General features: G+C 51.7%; 1 pseudogene across 1 annotated transcript; it reads right to left on the bottom strand.

Annotated features, from left to right (window-relative positions):
- Positions 1-5525: 5525 nt before the first annotated feature.
- Positions 5526-5809, bottom strand: LOC309976612 (arginine/serine-rich protein PNISR-like; annotated as a pseudogene). Its single transcript has one exon. The product of its transcript is annotated as an arginine/serine-rich protein PNISR-like (transcript).
- Positions 5810-18541: the final 12732 nt, after the last annotated feature.

Below are 18541 nucleotides of genomic sequence, written 5' to 3'. Positions count from 1 at the left end.
TCTGCCCACCAGCCACGCAAGCCCCCAGGCCATGGGGCCGCAGAACAGTCTTCCAGCCTAGTGACGAATCAGTAATTCAGTTGATTCCATTTACTTCATCCGTTTTGACAGGTGAGTAAAGTAAATTGCATGATAAATGCAAGAAAAGAGGAAGCACAAGGTGCCGCTGAGGAAGACAGTGACCTAAGCACCTGTGACCTGCCAACCATCTGTCTTCACCGAGGAGGTAGCGTTTGTGCTGGGTCATGCGAGGCGGGAGCTCCCCAGGCGGAGGGGGTAGAGCACGTGCCAAGGCCCAGGGGCACGGAAGGGCCCTGTGGGCTCAGCGGCAGGAGGCGGAAGCATGGGTGGCTGTATGTGTGAGGGGAGGCGCAGGGAAGTGGGTGCAGTAGCGGGAGAGGACCCCGGAAGGCAGCCAGGGATGAAGCTGGAGTGTCTTGGTCAGGCTTGAACTTTCAGATGACAGTTCTGGCCGCAAAGTGGAGAAGAGAGGAGGCACAGCAATAATGACTATCGCTTACAGGTTTTTAAAGAAGTGCTGGGCACTTTGCGTTTAAACCTCACAACCACCTCATGACATCTGTATTATTATTATTGGGGGGGGGGTAGTTTTTAATTTTTAATTTTTTGGCCGCTCTGCTCGGCGTGTGGGATCTTACTTCCCCGACCAGGGATGAAACTTGTGCCCCCTGCATTGGAAGCGCAGAGTCTTAACCACTGGACTGCCAGGGAAGTCCCCTGTATTATTTTTTTTAGCATACAAAGCAGTGAGTTTTAACTTACTGTAAAGTCTTTCCTCACTGGCCAGGCTTGACGAGCTGGAGGCTTGAATGTGCTCACCTATAGGGGAAGGGAAGGGTCATCTCTTAATGCACTGTATGATCCCATTTACAGGACCTGCTGGAACAGGCAAAGCTGGGGGAGGTGGGAGGGGCGGGGAGGTGAGGGAGGGCCCAGGGCTGACTGGGGAGGGGCATGAGGTGGTGGAAACATTCTACCTGTGATTCTGGTTGTGCGGTATAGACGTTTGTTGGAACTGGTTGAGCTCTATTTGAAGTCGACCTCCTATAGGTTTGATTTTAAAACGCCTCTGCGGCCCCCTGCTGGTGGGTTTGGGTCAGTGTGGGCGCCGCTAGTCAGTGGAAGGGGATCATATGACAACACGCAGATGCCCCTTCCTCTTTTGTGTTTCGGGGTACCTGGCCTTTCCCCTTCTCAGCTGAGGCTTCTGTCTGCCTCTGGGGGACCAGGGATGCTTCAGGAGCTCAGCATGAGAGAGGAGTCGGAGTCTAGCTTTTAGAGTTCTTACTGAGATCAGAGGCCTGAAAGTGGACACCGGTAAAGAGAAAGGTTTTCTAAATCCCTTTAGCTCCCACTTATGCGTCAAGAGCCAGGCCTGTTATCACCAAAAATTCTACAAATAACAAATGCTGGTGAGGGTGTGGAGAAAAAGGAACCCTCCTACACTGTTTGTGGGAATTTAAGTTGGTGCAACCACTGTGGAGAACAGTATGGCGGTTCCTTAAAAAACTGAAAATAGAACTACCATATGATCCAGCAATCCCACTCCTGGGCATATATCCAGAAAAGGTGAAAACTCTAATTCAAAAAGATACATGCGGGCTTCCCTGGCGGCTCAGTGGTTAAGAATCCGCCTGCCAATGCAGGGGACGTGGGTTCGAGCCCTGGTCTGGGAAGATCTCACATGCCGCAGAGCAACTAAGCCCGTGTGCCACAACTACTGGGCCTGTGCTCTAGAGCCCGCGAGCCACAACTACTGAGCCTGCATGCCACAACTACTGAAGCCCATGCGCCTAGAGCCCCTGCTGTGCAACAAGAGAAGCCACCACAATGAGAAGCCTGCGCACTGCAACAAAGAGTAGCCCCCGCTCGCCACAACTAGAGAAGGCTTGTGTGCAGCAGCAAAGACCCAACACAACCAAAAATAAATTGAAAAAAAAAAAAAAAGATACACGCACCCCAGTGTTCATAGCAGCACTATTTACAGTAGCCAAGACATGGAAGCAACTTCAGTGTCCGTCGACAGATGAATAGATAAAGGAGATGTGGTACGTATATACAATGGAATACTACTCAGCCATAAAAAAGAATGAAATAATGCCATTTCCAGCAACATGGATGGATCTAGAGATTATCATACAAAGTGAAGTAAGCCAGACAAAGACAAGTAGCATATGATATCACTTATATGTGGCATCTAATAAAAGTGATACAGATGAACTTATTTACAAAACAGAAACAGACTCACAGGCATAGAAAACAAACCTATGGTTACCAAAGGGGAAAGGGTAGGGGGGAGGGATAAATTAGGAGCTTAGGGTTAGCAAAGACATGCTACTATATATAAAATAAACAAGAAAGACCTACTACATAGCACAGGGAAGTATACTCAATATTTTTTAATAACCTGTAATCAGAAAGAGTCTGAAAAACAATATATATATAACTGAATCACTTTGCTGTACACCTGAAACTAACACAACATTGCAAATCAACTGTACTGCAATTAAAAAAAAAAAAAGCGCATTGAATTTGGCCTCCACGCTGATTATCAGCCATAGGGGAGTAAGATTCAGGGCTTCGTGAAAGGGGCATCCTTGCAACACAAGAAGGTGGGAAATCCTTCCTTCCCAGCTCCAGCCGGGTGAGGGAGGGGGGAATGAGAAAGAAATGGGGGTGGCGAAGTGCCCTGGGCTGTCCCCCTGGGTGCCCCCCCTGCCAGAGCTGAGGGAAGGAGGGAGATTAAGGGGGAGGCTGAAAGCAGAAGGACTCAGAGCCACCCCCAGTGCGGCATGGAGGGGAGAGCACCGTGCACCGGGCGAGCTCCAACATGGGGCAGCGCCGTGGGCCCAGGCTGCTGCAGTGGCCTGGCTAGGAGGGAGTGGCCGTAGCTGAGCCCAAGCTTGCTGGAGTGCATTGAAGGGGCCTGCTAAAAAGCTGTGTCCACGTGCCAACCCCCAGAATGGCGAGTGTGACGTCGTTTGGAGAAAGTCTGCAGATGTGATCAAGTGGTCATGTAGCAGATCTCAAGATGAGATCATCCTGGGTCACCCAGGTGGGCCCTCACTGCAATGACCAGTGTCCCTCTGAGAAGAGGAGAGGCTGTGTGAGGACGGAGGCAGAGATTGGGGTGATGCAGCCACAGGAATGAACGCCTGAGCCCCCAGAAGCTGGAAAGGGCAGGAAGGATCTGCCCACACTTTGATTTCAGACTTCTGGTCTCCAGAACTGCAAGAAAATGAATTCCTGTTGTCTTCAGCCCCCCTGTCTGTGGTCATTTGTTCTGGCAGCCCCAGGATGCTAATATTGGCTCCTGTGTCTCGTAAAAGGATCTGGGGGTTGGGTGGGTTCCCCTCCCCTGGGAAAACCACAAAGACCCTAAACTTTCCTCCCACCGCAGGAGGCATCACAGGAAGGAGTCAAGGAAGAAGCAGCCGTGAGAGGCTCTGGGTGGCGCCTCTCAGATTAGTGACCTGAGACTTTTGAATGAGCAGAGATGCTCTGAAGTGAGAGAAACTGGGATACTGCTTATTGTCAAGTCCGAGCACCACTTCCCACATCACCTCCAACCGCCCCGTTATAGAAAATAGAGACACACCTCTGAGCACATGTGTGAGCGTAGCTGTCAGTCCCACGGGGATGAGAAGTGCACGGAGGAGCAGGACAACGAGGGGAGACGCCGAGGATGCCCGGAGTCTCTGCCCGCGGTCTCGGCCACGGTCACGTCCAGTCTGGTCCGAGCTTCTGCGGGCGTCCTGGGGCTCCCCCAATGGTGGAGGGTGGCTGCTGCCCACGGGGATGAAGGCTGAGCCTGGCCCCTGTCCGATTTTTGCATCTGGAAAGTGTTACTTGATTGCTAGAAAAATAAGCAGGCGAACCCGGGTCGTTTCCGGTGAAGAGGCTCTAAAGCGGCACCTCTGGAGCCAGATGACTCAGGGCTGAGCCGAGTGCCGTGTGGTGTGCGAGCCGCGCTGCCTGGAAGCCGTTCCCTGCGCTGCAGCTGACTCACAGTTGTTTCCCCTTTGAGGGGCAGCACGGGAGCCTGTGGCCCAGCTTCATGACTGCCCCGATGCCCTTTTGCAGCCACAGCGAATCATGGATCAGTGTTAGTGTCCTCTGGCTGCTGTAATAAGTGAACCAAACCTTAGAGACTTAAAACAGCATATAAATCAACATAAATCTATGGTCTTGCAGGCCTGCAGGTCAGAAGACCAAAATGGGTCTCACTGGACTACAGTCAGGGTGTCGCAGGGCTGGTTCCCTCTGGAGGTTCCAGGAGAGAATCTGTTTCCTGGCCTCTTCCTGCTTCTAGAGGCGCCTGCATCCCTTGGCTCTTGGCCCCTCCTCCAGCCTCAGAGTGCACCCCTCCAACCTCTGCTTCTGCATCACACCTCCTCCTTCTCCGACTCTGACCCCCACCTCCCTTTTCTTTTTTTTTCCTGTTGAATTTTTCTATTTCTGTTCAGTAACAATACCATAAAAATAATACCTTGAGATTTTTATATAATTTCTTTCTTCCGTGAACACATTTATCCTCACAACATCCCTGTGAGGTAGGGAGAAATCAGGTACTCTTTTTGGCAGTTTCAGGAAGGGAAACTGAGTCACACAGAGGTTAAATCACTTGCCTGGGACACAGAGAACACCAGCAGAGTAAAGTCGGGGAAGTGGGAATGCCAGGGTGAATCACTGCTGAACTTAGGAACCAAAACATTTTCAGATGTGGGAACATTTGGCATAGATTCCAGAAAACTAGAAATGAACTACTTCCTAGTGTTAAAGATTAGAATATTGGTCATTCTTTTAAAAGTGATATTAGAGGATTACTTCCTGAGTTTTCCATTCTTACACTGAGAAACAATAATAAGTACTAGTAAGGAAAAGGAGCTATGACTTCACCATTAGCATAATCAAAATAAGATTCACCTATAATTTTTTTTTTTTTTTTTTGCGGTACGCGGGCCTCTCACTGCTGTGGCCTCTTCCGTTGCGGAGCACAGGCTCCGGACGCGCAGGCTCAGCGGCCATGGCTCACGGGCCCAGCCGCTCCGCGGCATGTGGGATCTTCCCGGACCGGGGCAAGAACCCGCGTCCCCTGCATCGGCAGGTGGACTCCCAACCACTGCGCCACCAGGGAAGCCCACCTATAAATAATTTGAAGTGACTGTTAAAAATAATAAGACAAGTCCTAGAAAACTGAACTAGCATCAAGGAACCTAATCATACTGTGAAGTAAAAAAAGCAAACAAAAACAGATAAAAGCTTATGGAAGACCTTCACTATCTGAAAAAAAAAAAGGGAAGAGAAGGATGGGTGATGGTGGGGGCAGAGTATCTCTGACAGACTAATTTGTCACATAGTGACACACATTTTCTTTAATTGGAGCCCAGACATGTTTTGCTCTGCCAGGGCTGCTGCTAAAAAGGCCATAGGTTGCAATGGAGAGATCTCGAATGCTGTCTCCCCTAGATGCCCGGTGAGGTTCCCAGTGTTCCCAGCCCCTGTCAGCCTGTTTGCCACGTTCTGTTAAAAGTTTGAATCCCCTTGGAAATTCCCATGATTGTTTGGACCAGACTCCATGGTAGACGTACCTTGTGCATTTGGCATCATTCCTGGTGGTGGCTCTGCCATACTTTGCTGTCCTGAAGCTCCTCTTTGGGCAAATCCAAGCTTGAGCCAGTGCAGCCCAGTCAGTCTGGCTGGGATCCTCCTGGTGCTGGAGTGACTGCATCCGTTGTTGCTGATGCCAGGGCCACTGCTGCCAAGGCTGTCCTCCTTGAATCCACATCCTGACTTCTAAAGTATATCTGACTTTCTCAGAGGTTCACCTCCTGTTTAAAATTTAGGTGGATTCACAACTACAGCTTGGAAGCATAGCAGCAAGATTACTTACGCCCCACTCTGGTTCCGGAACACCGTGTCGCCACTGTTCCTATAATACCCTGCCTCCCTCTTGTAAGGACGCTTGTGCTCACACTGGACCCACAGGATAATTCAGGATAATGTCCTCATTTCCAGATCCTTAATCACATTAACAAAGTCCCTTTTACCATGTGTAGTGGGTTGCCTAGCATTCCCCCAAATTTCATCTTCACCCAGCCCGCAGAATGTGATCTTATTTGGAAATAGGGTCTTTGCACATGTAATCAAGTTGGGCTCCCACTGGAATAGGGTGGGTCCTCATCCAGTCACTGGTGTCTTCGTAAAAAGAGGGAAATTTGGACACAGACGCACAGGGAAGATGGCCGTGTGACCATGGAGTCAGAGATCGGAGGGATGCAGAGCCTAGGAACCCCAACTTGCGACCAGCGGAAGCTGCCGGAGGCGTGGAACCCATCCTTTCCCAGAGCCTTGGCGGGAGCAAGGCCCTGCTGACTCCTGGATTTTGGACTTCTGGCCTCCAGAACCGTGAGAGCATAAGTTTCTGTTGTTTTGAGCCTTCCCATTTTTGGTCCTTTGTAGTAGCCCTAGGAGGCTAACGCATCATATAAGCACATTGACGGGCTTCAGGAATCAGGATGTGCACATTTTGGGGGGCCGTTATTCAGCCTGTCACAGAGCCTTGGAGGAGCGGAGAAACTTCCATGCTGGGGAGGAGCTGAGTTGCTGGAGACTGCAGTTAACCCAGGTATGAAGTCTAGGTTTGATACCATGGGCTTTAGCGCAAGTGACGCCATTTCGGGCCTGCGGTTTTCTTTTTTTCATTTTTTTTTTTTTTTTTGAGGTACACGGGCCTCACCTCTGTGGCCTCTCCCGTTGCGGAGCACAGGCTCCGGACGCGCAGGCCCAGCGGCCATGGCTCATGGGCCCAGCCGCTCCGCGGCATGTGGGATCTTCCCGGACCGGGGCACGAACCTGTGTCCCCTGCATCAGCAGGCGGACTCTCAACCACTGCGCCACCAGGGAAGCCCTGTGGTTTTCTTTTTAACAGACTTCAACATGCAGATTTGGGGGGCGGGGTACACAGTTCAGCGTATAAGAGAAATACAAAATATTCCCTGGGATTCTTCCCTGGGAAAGTTGGCTGTTTGGAGGGGGAATGTATGGCTTTCAGGACATTCTATCCTTGACCAGGTTACATGGCGTGGTCTGTTTTGGTCAGCCTTTGCCATGTAACAAAGCATCCCGAATCATAGGGGCTTCACACAATGCAGTGTATTATCCTCAGGTTCTGTGGGGTGGTCCTGTGGTGTCACTGCAGGGGACTGACAGCTTGGCCAGGGCTGAGGGTCCAAGGCCGCTCGCTCATGTGCCTGGCGGTTGGGGCTGGCTCTCAGCTCAGGTACTGCGGTCCCCAGCCCCCCGTACTCCCCATCGTCTCATCCTCCAGTGGGTTAGACTGGGCTTCTTTATAGCACAGTTGTCTCTGGGTCTGAGGGAGTGACAGCAGAAGCTGCAGACCCTGTGGGTCCCAAGCTTGGAGCAGGTGCCCCATCACTTCCACCGTAATCTATTGTTCAGAGTAAACCACACAGCCAAGCCAGGTATAAGGGCCGAAGAACAGACTCCACCTGGTAAGGAGCTGAGGGGCAGAGCCACAGCAGGGCGAGGACACGGGGAGGCGGGGGTCACTGGGAGCCGTCATGCTAACGATTGGCCACGTGGTCGTGACTCTCCTGAGGAGATGATTCCAGGTTTGGCTTGGGTTGACAGCAAGCCCCAGTAAGCAATAGACCCAGGTCATTCAACTGACGATTGGGAACACATGTGCGCAGGGAGAGGCCCTTCTCACAATTGTCCCCGGTCGGAGACCCGCTAGGGCTTGCACGTCTGCACGAATCCACTGACTCACCCCGCCACAGCCTGCCAGGGACTCCAGAAGTCTGTCTTCCATTAGGGCCAGTATTTAATAGGAACACAGAGGCCGCCCCATCATTTGGAAATAAGAATCTCAATTTATCTTGGTTTAGACAAGAAGGAAGACAGAGCCCTGTCACGTTCTATTCAGTAGATCACGGGGTATTAATGACTTCGGTTGTTGCCATTGTCGAGTGCTTTCTTGGGAGTCAGAGATGATTCTGTTACAGTCAGCAAACATTTGATGACCGCATTCTGTGTGCCCGGCCCTGTGCAGTAAAAGCAAGGAGCGGATTGACCCTTCCCGTCCCTGTTACCTGTCGCTGCTGTACAAGAAACCGCCGCCAAACTTACCACCTCAGGACAGCACCGGTCATTGGTTTTGCTCGTGCATCAGCTGCGTCTGGAGGACCCGCACTTGCAACCGCACGTTGGTGCTGGCTGCCGGCTCTCCTCTCCGGGGCAGCTTGGGCTTCCTCACGGCATGGCGGTGGGCTTCCAAGTACAAGCGTCCCATGAGGAAGAAGTGGAAGCTACCAGGTTCTTAAGGCCTAGTACAGCGTTACTTCTGCTGTATTCTTGGGCACACAGTTCAGAGTCAAGGTAATAGTGTCCTTGCAAAACTCATGTCCGCTGGAACCTCAGAGTGGGGCCTCGTTCGGAAAAAGGGCCTTTGCAGGTGTAATACCACGAGGTCATGCTGAACTAGTGTGGCCCTAATGCATTGTGACTAGTGTCCTTATATGGAGAGGAGGGGACATGGCAGATCAGAAGCTGGAAGAGGAGAGCAAGGATCGTCCCCTCCAGGTTCCAGGGGGAGCCTGGCCCTGCCGACACCTCGATTTCAGACTCTGGCCTCGGATAGTGTGAGAGAACAAACTTCTGTTGTTTTGAGGCACCCAGTTTGTGGTCATTTGTTCTGGCACACCTGTGACACGGATACGCTCATTTACCCTGCTTTTCAAACTCTGACCGCACACTCCATTTATTTGATAGTTTTCTGGGGTGGGGGAGATTAGGGAGGGTGTCCCATAGGTGATAGTGCTTGGGAGGGACGGTATTTATAGAAATAGGAGTGACAGGACTTCCGTGGTTAAGAATCCAATGCAGGGCCTCCCTGGTGGCACAGTGGCTGAGAGTCCGCCTGCCGATGCAGGGGATGTGGGTTCGTGCCCCGGTCCGGGAGGATCCCACATGCTGCGGAGCGGCTGGGCCTGTGAGCCATGGCCCCTGGGGCTGCGCGTCCGGAGCCTGTGCTCCGCAACAGGGGAGGCCACAACAGTGAGAGGCCCGCATACCGCAAAAAAAAAAAAAATCCAATGCAGGGGACACGGGTTCAAGCCCTAGCCCGGGAAGATCCCACATGCCGCAGAGCAACTAAGCTCATGTGCCACAACTACTGAGCCTGCGCCTCTAGAGCCTGTGCTCCACAGCAAGAGAAGCCACCACAATGAGAAGCCTGCACGCCGCAACTAAGAGTAGCCCCCGCTCGCCACAAGTAGAGGAAGCTTGCGCGCAGCAACGAAGACCCAACACAGCCATGAATAAATAAATATATTAAAAAAAAAGAAACAGGAGTGTTGACGACTCAGAGGACACAGGTGAGAGGGATGATACTGAGAACTCTCGACAATTAACTCGTTACTACAGCAGCTCTGTAAAGTGAGTCTGTTACTATTCCCATCTCACAGATGGAGAGATCGAGGGACGGGGAATCAAAGCACTTGCCCAGGGTCTCAAGCCAAGAGGGACAGAGCTTGGATTCAAGGTCCAGCAGGAGATCTAGAGGCTCAGGGCCCCTCCCTAGCAGGAGGGTGCAGTGCTGTGATTCCCTTCCTGGGGGCTGGAGGGGAGACCAGTTTTCATTCTGTTCATCCGTCACTCCCCCGGCTGGTGTGCAGGGGTCCAGCTCACATAAGGACCCAGCACACACACTGGGGGGTGCCGTTCGTGAGAGAACAGGCAGCATGGGGATGCTTGGCTTCCCCCCAGGCTGGCAGAAAGGTTTAGGATCTTCCAGAAATGCCACACCCTGGGTGTGGAACCCAGGGCCCAGCCTCCTCTGGAACAGCCTGATCGTCATCCGGGGAGAAAGCAATCACCGTTGTAGCGTTTGCCAAAAGAGCTGTGTTTCCTGAGGCGTTCCCAGCCACAGTCATCGGTGTTCTCTGGCTCTTCTCCTTGGATATTGGAGAGAAGAGAGGGGGGCAGAAACCCTGGTGATGGCGGGAACCCAGGCATGTTTCAGGTTAATGATTTCAAAGCAGTGTGAGCAGGGAGTCTCATGGAGTTGTGAAATGTAGTCTTCCCGTTTTCATAAAGACACAATCATACTTCCATTTTGTTGTTTGCCTCCAAGAATGAAGAGGTTCCAGACGGATGATTCAAAAGAGAGAAAACAGGGACTTCCTGGAGATCCAGTGGTTAAGATTCTGCACTTCCACTGCAGGGGCCGCAGGTTCAATCCCTGGTCTGGGAACTAAGGTCCTGCATGCCGCGCAGTGCGGCCCAAAAAAACCCCCCCAAAACCCCAAAAACCCAACGAAACAAAAAAACAGAAGAGAAGACAAACAATAACAGCAGAAAACAGCCTCCCTTGTTCTGACGTTAGATTTATTATCACTTTTAAACTAAAGACGTTATCAGGATTGGCTACTAGGGAGGAACAAAAACCCCACCCCTCCTCCCCACCTACATAAGGATAGAAGTTTATTTCTCTTTTATATAAAAGAAGTCCAATGTAGGTAGTAGAACTGATATAGAGACCTGTATGAGTCATGGACCCGAGTGCCACCATTTATGGCTTCTGTTCCCAAGGTACCTCATGGTCCAAAGTGGCTGCTGCACTCCAGCCATCATGCCCATATTCTAGGCAGGAAGGAAGAAGGAGAACCGCGAAGGGCAAACCTCCCCCTCCCTTTAGGGAGACTTCCTTGAAGCCACACAAAACTATTCCACTCACTCCTCCTTGACTTAGGTGAAGTTCTACGGAAAGGAGAAGGCGCAAGGCTGGCTGAGAAGTATCATTTTTTAGCTGAGTGACAGTGCACTCGGTTAGAAATCAAGAAGCTTCTTATTTTTAAGGAAGAAAAGAGATGAGCTCTGTGGAGGCAACTTGAGCATTCTGTGTCGCTGCTGGGGAATTTTGTGGTGAAAGGGATCTAGCACTGAGACGGAGCATTGGGAAGCTGGCATTATTGTCCCAGGATGGCCACAAAGTGTGTCACCCTGGGTGTTGATGATTTGGCAACCTTATCACTTTTCATAAGCTTTTCCTCGGTTGAGGAGGAAGGATTCACGAGTGTTCCAGGATAATTGTTTGTACTTCAAAACCATTAAAGCGTGTCCATCCCAAATCCTGTAAAGAAAAGCTCCCTGAATGTTCCAGTACTTTCTAACCAAAGAATTTAATAGGTTACTCCCTTATGACCACCTCCTTGCTTCCACAGGTATCCCTTGCTAGCTGGAAGCTCACAGTTGGAACTCGGGACCTGAATAGATTCAGAAAGAGAGGGAGGGAGGGAGGGAGGGAGGGAAAGAAAGACAGAGAGGGTGCCCCCCGTTGGACCTATTAATGATCAATTACCACATCACAGATTTGTTAAAAGCCCAGGTTTTGGGGTCCGCTGGGTTCACAGCCTCTGTATCTCTTGTTGTGAGATCTGGGCCACCTGTTTATGCGTGTGAACCTCAGTTTTCTTTTCAGTTTAATGGGGTTGCTACAGATCCCACCTCACAGTACCGGCATGAGGGTGGGAGACAGGATTCATGCAAAGCACTCAGATGATGAGCTGGGGTTCCTAGTTCCCTCTTGTGGGCTCGGGGTTCACCCAGCACCCAGGTGCCCAGAGAGAAAGGAGCTGTTTGGGGGGCTGTGGCTGACTGTCCTCTTTGGTGCCAGGAGCTCCCCCCAAGACATCCATTCCAGCTCCCCTGGCCCCGGGCCATCCTCCCCATGGCTGCCTCATGATCTTCCCCAGATGGAAGTCTGCCTTTTGGGGGCTCCTAATTCTCTCCCCCCAGGTTCACATCTACATTGCTTAGCAGGCTCGCTCAGGCTCCCACCCCCAGCCTCGCCTCCCCAATATGTCCCTGTGTTCCCTGTTCATCCTTCTAGACCCATCTCTCTGGGCCGGCTCTCTGCCAAGCCCCCCTGCCTTGGATCCTTCCCCACTCGGATCAACAGCTCTGGCTGCCCCGGCCACTGGGTGAACACGTGCGCCGGGTCCTGTCCCCCGGCCACAGGCTTGTGGTGATGGCTGGGTGTATTAGTTTGGGTTCCCCCCAAACAGCCTGTGAGACAGGATGTGAGTGCAAGTAGTTTATTGGGGAGATGATCCCCGGAAATACCAGGAGGAGGGGGAAAAGGGAAAGAGCGAATGAAGAGTGGGCATCATGTCAGCTATCACTGGGGCACCCGGAGCATAGTCCCCTGGGTTCTCTGGCAGCAAGTGTCATCCCCTGAGCGGTGAGGGAGCTGGGGCACCTATACTCCAGGTCTTATTCAGTTATTGGTTGAGGGCTTCCCTGGTGGCACAGTGGTTGAGAGTCTGCCTGCTAATGCAGGGGACACGAGTTCGAGCCCTGGTCTGGGAGGATCCCACATGCCGCGGAGCAACTAGGCCCGTGAGCCACAACTAGTGAGCCTGTGCGTCTGGAGCCCGTGCCCTGCAACAAGAGAGGCCGCGATAGTGAGATGCCTGCGCACCGGAGTGAAGAGTGGCCCCCGCTTGCCACAACTAGAGAAAGCCCTCGCACAGAAACGAAGACTCAATCCAGCAAAAATTAATTAATAAACTCCTACCCCCAACATCTAAAAAAAAAATTATTGGTTGATGCTCTTCCAATGGGTGTGATTCCATGCCAGTTTTGGCCTGCCATGGGCATCGTGCCCAGAGGCAAAGGAATGTCTGTGCCGGCAGCTGGAAGTCAGGCAGGCAGGCACTGCAGCCGTCGGGGTTTAAGGACCAGGATGGGGCATGACAGCATCTCCTAAAGTGGACGTGTGGCCTGAGCAGGGCCAATCGTGTCTTTGCCTGGGATTTTACTTCTCAGTTTGTAGCCAGGTGGAAGGTGTGGCCTGTTGAATCATAGCTGCCAGTGGCCACCTTCTCTGCCTCGTGGGGTGAACAGAGGAGCCAGGCAGAGCCCAGAGAGACGGGGGGAGGTCAGGGGAGGGGAGGGGGATGTGACCATCTTCTTTGAGGCCCTGGTCCCAGGTGTACCTGAAACTGTCTCTCCTCTGGGCCTCCCACTCACAGTAGCCGATACATCACCTCTTTTTCTTCCTCAGTCTGTCCTAGTTACGTTTCCACAACCTGCATCTGGCCCCCCATCACGTCTATCCGTGACGCCTCTGTTCACCCCTCGGTCCAGACACCCGCCCCCTCTGGGCTCCTTGGAAGCCTGTAGGTCCCTGTCACTGCCCTCAGCACAGAGGATGCATTGACTGTCCACCCGGGGTCCCCCCATCACAAGGCTTGTCTCATGTCTGCCTTATTCATCTCTTTATTCCCAGAATGCCTGGTCCAAAGGAAGTCCTCAGTAAATGTCATCAAATAGAATAAAAAGTGAACTCCAGCATTCATTAATTTTAAAAATATATTTACATTTTCTGCCTGTATTACTTCTTGTGGGGTAACTTGAGGTGGATAAGTTTGCTTTCCACCGTTGGCTGAAGAATTCCTTTAATTTGCTCTAAACTACCTCTCTCGAACTTTAAGGGGGTGTTCATCATATTCTGGGATTTGGTGTTCACTTTTCCTGTGTGAGTCATAGTTTTTATATAGTTAAATAATACCACAGCTCAGCCTTTGGCGTCCCAATTTCTTCTTGTAAAAAGCCTTCCTCTTTGTATGGCTAGACTTTTTCAGTTCTTTCCTATTTCTCTCCTATATTTGCCCGCACTTTGTCTGACATATAGTAGGTGCTCAACTAATATTCAGTGCATAGAAGAATGAAGGCACAGATATCCTCAGAGAATAGAGAGACTCCTGGATTTCCTTCCCTAGACCTCAGGGTCCTCGTCTTAGTTTGGGTTCCCAGAAGCAGACCCTGAACTGAGGATTTGCGGGCAGGCAGCTTATTTGAGAGATGCAAGGAATACAGGAAGGAGATACAGGGAAGGGAAGGAACGTGGTAAAGTGTACAGCATTAAGCCGACAACTGTGTGATCAGCTAGAGAATCCTTCTGGGAAACATCCACCTCGGAATCATCTCAGCCGAGAGCGCAGGATCTGGGGTATTTACACCCCCAGCCCTGTTAGCCTCTGTCAGCCGATGCCTCAGGGGCATTAAGTCAGTCCCAGGCAGTTTGGGGCTTTGGTCTCATTTGATTGGCCATGGATTGACATTTGCGCCAACAGGGCCCGTTAGATTCTCTCTCTACGAAGTTAGAACTGGGAGATGATTGGGCATAACCTGAGCTGGAACCTGCAACAAGGGAGACGATAACTCCCATGCTGGTGGGATGGTCATGTCCACAGGGGATGGGCAAGGCCTGGCTGCAGAGGGAGAAGGGAGGGACCCCTTTCAGAGTGTGAGAAATAGACAGTACTGCCAGCGTGCTTGACACCCTTCCAGGACTCATGCTAGTTCTTTGAGGGTCTTGGCAGTGCTTGAATTCCCCAAGAACCCAGTATCCTACCAAGAGCCCCCCTTCTGTGCTTAAGCTAACTTGAGTGCGTTTCTGTTACTTGCAACTTCAATTGATCAAGATCTTACCCTAGATTTACACCCGCCTCCGCCAAAGAGTTGCCTGCCAACATAAGATGTGGAGCTCACACTTGTACCCTTCCTCTCCGACAAGTCAAGCAAATCCACCCCACTGAGATCCCGGAGGACCGCGTGATCGGCACCTGTCAACAGAGGTGTCATCATCTTCCCCGTCCTTTTCGTTCCTCTTTCTAAGCCATGCCCATCACAAGATGGTAACGCCTGTGTCTCCTTGACTCAAATTGTTAGTGGTCTTTGATGCCGAATTGAGGCTCAGTGCAGCTGCTGAATGGGTGTGGCAGGAACAGACGGGAAGCTGGAACTCCACAGCCTTAGCTCTTGGTGTCCAAATCAGAGGCGCCAATCAAAACAACTGGTGAGAAGATGTTGGTGTGAGTTCAAGACCCATTAGTTCTATGGCAACCACCTCACGAGATAGGAAGGAAAGACCTTGATGCCGTCTGGCGCAACCCCACCGTTTTGCAGACGTGGGTGGTCCTCCCATCAGCCCGTCTTGGTTCCAAGAGAGCGAGTGGAGAGAGGGGTGGAACCTCTACCAGGCCGGAGCGTTCCTTTTTCCAGATCGCGCTTCATTATGACCAGAAGGGCCTTTTCCTTGGTCTCAGACTCTCCATGACTTAACTCCTGCCTGGGTACAAACGGGATCCTTTGCTGGGATTTCCAAGGATATAAGTGGCCAGTCCCTTCTCAGGAGGACTCTTGGGTGCCTCTCGGTTCTTTCCTATCCGGGACCTCCCAGGAGCCCATGTTGCCCATGACACACCATTTTATTCAAATTCAAATGTTATTTTTTGGAAATTAGAGTCTAAGATTGCACAATGATGGAAAAGTTGATGGAAAGCAAACCCCTCTCTCTGTACCTTGTTGGCCCCTCATAACAATAATATTAACTAATACTTGCTAAGTGCCAGGCCGTGTTCTGTTTTCCATATATTAACCATTTAATGGCAGCCCTGAAGAAGGAAGATGCTGTTATCATCACCGCACTCTACAGATGGGCAGCTGAACACAGGCCAGGCTTGGAAGTACAGGAGCCAGGATTTGAACTCAGCTCTACTGGTTCCAGAAGGTGGCACGACCCACAAGCTACAGACTCAGACTCAACCTGCCCGTGGGGTGATCCAGCCTGGGAGGCAGTTGCAGCTCAGAGAGGCCAGGTGACTTGAGCAAAGACACAAAGCTGGTGGAGTCGGGATTCAAACATCCGTCTAGGCCCTCCTTCCCCTGGACTAACTAGTTAGCGCCCTGAGAAGGATTGATTTTCTTCCACTGAGTGTCTCCTTGGTGCTTGGCACTGTCTGTGTGTTTCCACATATTGTGTCTGTTTTATTTATTTAACTAATTAATTAATGAATTTGGCCGCGTGGCACAGCTTGCAGGATGTTAGTTCTCTGACCAGGAATAGAGCCCAGGCCCGTGGCAGTAAAAGTGCAGCGTCCTAACCACTGGACTGCCAGGGAATTCCCTATCGTGTCCGTTTTAAAACTTGGAGAGGATTTAAAACAAGCCTGCAGATTCTTTGATCTCTACCTGTTAAAAAGTGTGGTCCGTGCCCTCTCTCCTTGACTCCAAGCAGGCTCTGTGTCTTGACCAAGGGTACGGCAGCCGTGATGTTCTGTGACTTCCATTGCCAGGCCACTAAAGGTGCCGCATCTTCTGCCTGGTTCTCTCGGGAGCCTTGCTCTGGGGGAAGTAAAAAGTCTGGCTACCCTGAGACTACCTTCCTGGAAAGGCCACGTGGCTCTCCTACCACGTGGGTGACTCAGCTCAGACGACCAGCCCAGTGGAACCTTCAGACGTCTGCAGCCCAGCCAACCTCTGACTGCAACTGCACAATGAAGCAAGGAAGAACCATCCAGCGGGTCCCATCCCAGATTCCTGAGCTACAAAACGATGAGCAAAATAAGATGGTCATTTTAAGCCACTACATTTTGGGATGTTTTGTTACACAGCACCAGTGGCCATAACATCCCATCTGAGAAGTGTTAACCCCACTGAGATGTTAAAGAGAAATGAAGTCGCTCAGAATGCCCAGCGGGTTCACACTGCGGGCAGTCCTTCTCCCTGTTCTCAGACCCCCTGGTTCAGGGCCAAGGTCCCAGGCATGAGTGCTTGCTGGATGGAAGTCAGCAGGCAGTGCTGGGCACGGTCAGATCCCGTCTCTCAGCACAGCAGACGAGAAGCAGGTGGACAGATGAAGAGGAGACCAGAGAGGGAGAGGAAAGGAGAAACGGGAGATGGGGGTCTGGAAGTTCCTTGGTGCAGGGCGCTGGGGCAGCGGCTGCCAGTCTGGGCAGGAGTTGGCAGCTCGGCTGGGGGGCGACATGGTAGAGAGGCGCCCTCAGCTTGCAGCTCTGCCAACAGCCCCCCTGGAACACCTGAGCTGGGAAAGGTGTCCCCAGAGCCATGCGGGACCAGTGAGGAGCCTGCAGAGTTGCCACAAAAAGGAGGCGGAGGCCCGAGCAAGCTGAGCTGTGGCTGTTTCGGTGCTGACCACACCTCCCCACCCCAGCCCAAGTGTTGGGCCCATGAGAAATCTGATTCTGTGTGGCTTCCCGTCCCCTCTGCTGGGGCAGGGCCCACTCCCTCCCACTCCCCCGGCCCCCAGGTTTCATGGTACACAAGGTGGGGCAGCTGAGTGGGGGTGAGCGTGAGCTGAAATCCCAGTTCCTTGTGATGGGCGGGAGTGTGCGTGAGAGCAGGGAACCAGCCTGGTAGGCGAGAGGTGAGTGAGGCCTTAAGGAGCTGCTCAGTATTCCTAAGATTCAGATGCACAGTCACTATTCTACCAAAGTTTAATTGAAATTGTAAATGTGAAATAAAATTTCTCCCCTAGTACAAAAACAAACAAAAAAACAAATCCCAGTTCCTCCACTAGGGAGCTGTGTAACCTTGGGAAAGCTGCTTACCTCTCTGTGCTCAGTTTCCTGATGATGACAGCAGCAGCCTCAGAGGGCCGCTGGGAGTGGGGAGTTTGCCAGGATGATGGGTATGAGGCTGGGTACCTGAGAGGCATCCGTCAAGAATACAAATCTGTGACTTCCCTGGTGGTGCAGTGGTTGGGAATCCACCCGCAAATGCAGGGGACGCGGGTTCAAGCCCTGGTCTGGGAAGATCCCACATGCCGCGGAGCAGCTAAGCCTGTGCGCTAAAACTACTGAGCCTGTGCTCTAGAGCCCGCAAGCCACAACTACTGAACCCACGTGCCACAACTGCTGAAGCCCGTGCGCCTAGAGCCTGTGCTCTGCAACAAGAGAAGCCACCGCAATGAGAAGCCCACGCACCACAACGAGTAGCCCCCGCTCACCGCAACTATATTAAGCCCGCGCGTGGCAACGAAGACCCAACAACGAAGACCGAATGCAGCCAAAGTAAATAAATAAGTAAAAAAAAAAAAGAATACAAATCTCTTCTCCCCTTGGATTTGCTCTTTGTCAAACCGAGGACACTTGTTCTGCAGCAGTCTTTTGCTCACCACTAAATGCCCCAGTACTTGGGACAGAGTCTGGCAAATAGTAGGTGCTTAATAAGTATTGGATGAATGGATGTTGAGCTGAAAATGTTGCTTCAAAAACTGAGAAAAGGAAGAAAAGTAAAAGAAATGAAAATAATATGAGTTTAAAAAAGATAACTGTTTTTTATCTGCATTTGAGCTGCACCAAAATCTTCAAGAGCTTCCAGCATTCTGAATCCGTGTCACACATGTCTGGCCAATCACTGAGGTTCTTCCCTTATCTTTGCCCTATCCCTGTCCACACCCCCTCCCGCCCCGTGTGCTCTGACCTGTCCGGGTGCCCCAGACTCTGAGATCGCCCCGCATAGCACAGGGGCGGGTGCAGAGTGACTGGATGGGGGTTGCGTGTGGGGAGTCGATTCTGAGTGAGCTGATTCGGTGTCTTCATGCAGGAATAAGCAACGTGGTGAAGACAGGCTCCATCTCGCCCTTGGGTACCACCAGCACACAGTAGGTCCACACTATGTGACTGAG

The sequence above is a fragment of the Leucopleurus acutus genome, assembly GCF_964270905.1.
Source record: "Leucopleurus acutus genome assembly, chromosome: 20".
Classification (NCBI taxonomy): domain Eukaryota; kingdom Metazoa; phylum Chordata; class Mammalia; order Artiodactyla; family Delphinidae; genus Leucopleurus; species Leucopleurus acutus.
The sequence above is the reverse complement of the archived record's forward strand: the minus strand, read 5'-3'. Positions and strand labels throughout refer to the sequence as shown.